The following is a 3556-nucleotide window of genomic DNA, read 5'->3' as shown; positions in this document are numbered from 1 at the left end:
ATAGAACCACATTAGTGTAAATTACGATGACATTTTTTCAACACCAGAAATATGTGCCCTCTTTCAAAATCCCAGACAAGAAATTCTGTGCTTCAATACAGAGCCGTAAAGTTTTTGGAAAATTTGAATATTGTCTATTGTTAAAGTATCGTATGTTTTAGTTATATCGCTATGCTTTTTGTAACCCTAATAATTGAGCAACTCAGATGAAAAGAGTTGTGATTTGCTTTAGTTTTTTTAGTCACAGCAAATATAAATGTGCTTGTTCAATGTTTGGTGACAAACCATGTTAATTGTTGTCGGCATGATGCTTTGTAAATAAGTTCCCTATAACATTTTTTTGTTGGGTAACTGCTGACAGTTTACCATGTGAAAATTCTGAGAAGCCAAAAAAAATGCGGAATGTATAAATACGTAGCAATGTCAGATCTAAACAAGAATGTTAAATATGATAGCATATATTGATGTCACCTTTCTGTAAATTCAACTTCGATTCACAACTGCTTGTCAATGGCAAATATTTCATGTACAGTCAGCCTGATTAAATCGAAATGAACTATTTTCAAATTATGTTTAAAGTTTGTTTTTATGTTATGTCGTTACACCAATGTCCCATGCTAGTGGTGGTGATGAGCGCCTAAAAATATTTAACATTGTCACATTCTTTAAGTGCCCGTCTCAAGTCAGGAGCCTGTAATTCAGTGGTTGCTGTTGGTTCATGTCCGTCATATTTGAATTTTCGTAAATTGCTTTGTTATTGTAGACACTTCGTTTTCTCTAGTGAATTGTTATATATTTTCCATGTCGGGGACTTTTGAAGCTGACTGCACGGTATAGGTTTTCTCATTGTTGAAGGTAATTACGGTGCATTCCAATAACTTACATCCACTTCATTGAACTTCATTTGGACTAAAGGAGTTGTCTGATCATCATTAGCAAAAATATATAAAAATCTCCTTAAAGTTTGCTTCAAGTGGCTATTCCTTTAATATATAAAGATGTGTGGTTACTTGTTTTTTTTTCTTTCATTGAACTGTTATCCAAACTGAGCGTGTTAGTGAATTTCTGCATTCCCGTCTTAGTTTTAATGTATATAATAATAAAAATGTATATTCAAAGACTTAAATATTTATTTCTCCATGTACGACAAGCATGACAAATTCAATGAAATTAAAAAAAATACTAAAAAAAATCATTTTCTTCTGTAGTACTTCTCCCTTCTTCTAATGCGTGATTTCTTTCTGGGGTATTCCTACAATAAAGAATATGTTATAAATAAAAAGAAATAATCTTTGTCAAGTTTATAGCATAGGCAATTCATTAATTTTTAAGACAGTAATCTGAGACTTGAGACTCAGCAGTAATTGACCAATCATGTCAATATGGATCAAAATAGTAAAACTGATAAAGGATGCAGACCAAAGGTGCATGTACTTTTTACATCATGTTTGGGTCAATTATTTAAAAAAAAATACGTCTATTTAGGAACTCATGATGTACTGGTATTTCACATGGTGACACATTTTCATTGCATAATATTATTATACTAGCATGTATAGACTGCATATATATTATCAAGGGAACCAAATATAAATCTAAATTTCTTTCACTAACAATACAAATTCACCTATCAGACCTCATGTTGTGTGTGTGCAACTTGTCTCGTGTGTTTCTCAGTTCTGCAGCGGGAACTTAATGATACAGAAAAATTGGAATTTCATATAATTACAAATTTTACATCATTACATCGGTTAATTACTAAGGCTTGCACATACATTATCCGGAAAACAGATTGTTCATCTAGATGTAAGTTATGGGTGAGTTGCTCATTGACCCTGTCCCACGGACTGGTAATAACTCGAGGTTACTTTCCGGTTTGGTCGGTAAATTCAAGTCTATAACTGCACTTATTTTATTTAAAGTGCTTATAAACCAACATTTATGAACATGTCAAATCTTATATTCACACTTACCGGAACATAACACTCTTTATAAATCCACATTTGTTAATTATTATTTTCTCTTTCGCTGTCAAAAATGGCGGTCGAATCCTTCTTGTCAATCATTGCGAGTCACGTGCCGAGTCACGTGATCGAAGACTCACAATTAATTACTATTTGACTGGTCAGTACGGGAAGTGACCAATCTCTGTGTTATAGTAGTCTCAGATAACATTTATGGCATAAATGAATTTTGACTACCCATGCTACAGGGCACAATTTATATAAAAATTTCACATGAAAATATATAGTTTAGGTCCAAATATTTACAAATGTATAGTGATTTAATATTCTATGTTAAATCTAAAAAGAATATAATTATGATGCTAACTTTGCTCTTTTAATATGTTTTTTATTTCTTTTTAACTTAAAACTATGTACATGTAGCAATTAACATGATGAAATATTTATAGATATTTTATTCATTGTAATTATTCATTTTGAGAAAAGATGCAACAACCTCCACAACCCTTGTTCAATATGAATCCTTAAGTACATGATGAAACAATTACTAATTGAATTACATGTAGCACATTTTGTTTAATCAACTGTGTTTAAATGGCAACTGTTATGACTCTGAGCATGGTTTCAGGAACATTAATTTAATAATATTGTTTTATTTTGATGATTAATGTTATTTTGAACCATCTAATACATATTCACTTTCAATGCCTTATACTATCAAATATATTCATGTTTTTTTGTGCATGATTTGGGAATTATTTAAAAATTGAATGAAAATGCATACTTGCTAAATAAGTCACTAAAATTAATAATTTTCATAAAATTTTATGGTCAGATCATATGTTTTCGTACACCGTCATATTAATTTGTACTATGCATGTTTTTTCAATGGAAATTGTGATGTCACAATGCATTCTTAATAGAACGAAAACTATCAGCTGATAAAGTAAAACCAGGGAAATACTTGTAATCCAACATTAGTAACACAATTATATGGATATGTACATGTAAAGATTGGTTGGTTGTTGGTTATAAAAAGTCCAGTGACAAGTATTTCATGCAAATTTAAGACCAGAGAGTTAACAATACATTAACATACAATAGGATAACTACTAGTTTAAGAACAGGATATTGTAATTTAAACTCTTACAAATCAATGATATGCCCAGCACTCATAGACAAATGCAGCTGTGGACAAATAGAAACAGTTGACCATTATCTACTGTATTGTGAAAATTATGAGGAGACTAGAGAGAAACTCCGCTCTGCACTCTACTTCATAACATCAAAACTAACACTTGAATCAGAAGTATCATTAGCAACAACAGAAAATGAAAATTACAACATGTACAAACATCACATAGAAGATATTCAACATTTGTTAGGGGTCTTTATTAAAGATACTGGAAGGTTCACAAAATAGATAAAGGTTATATAAGGGTTAATTATTTATTCACTTTTTTTTTTTTTAATTAATTATTTAATTATTTATTTATTTTTCTCTGCAGTGCCACATCATAAATACAAATGTACTAATGAGTTTTATACAAAAGTGACATAAAATTACCAGAGTGATCGAAAATAAAGAGAGA

At 30.5% G+C, this 3556-nt stretch overlaps 1 long non-coding RNA gene across 1 annotated transcript; it reads right to left on the bottom strand.

Annotated features, from left to right (window-relative positions):
* Window positions 1-1112: 1112 nt before the first annotated feature.
* On the bottom strand, window positions 1113-2165 carry LOC127716033 (uncharacterized). The gene is made up of 2 exons (XR_007988714.1): window positions 1974-2165; window positions 1113-1252 (listed from the first exon to the last, which is right to left on the bottom strand). It is a non-coding gene; the product is annotated as an uncharacterized LOC127716033 (long non-coding RNA).
* Window positions 2166-3556: the final 1391 nt, after the last annotated feature.

Source organism: Mytilus californianus, unplaced genomic scaffold (assembly GCF_021869535.1).
Source record: "Mytilus californianus isolate M0D057914Y unplaced genomic scaffold, xbMytCali1.0.p SCAF_9, whole genome shotgun sequence".
In the NCBI taxonomy this organism is placed as follows: Eukaryota; Metazoa; Mollusca; class Bivalvia; order Mytilida; family Mytilidae; genus Mytilus; species Mytilus californianus.
Note: the sequence above shows the minus strand (reverse complement) of the source record. Positions and strands in the feature narration are given on the sequence as shown.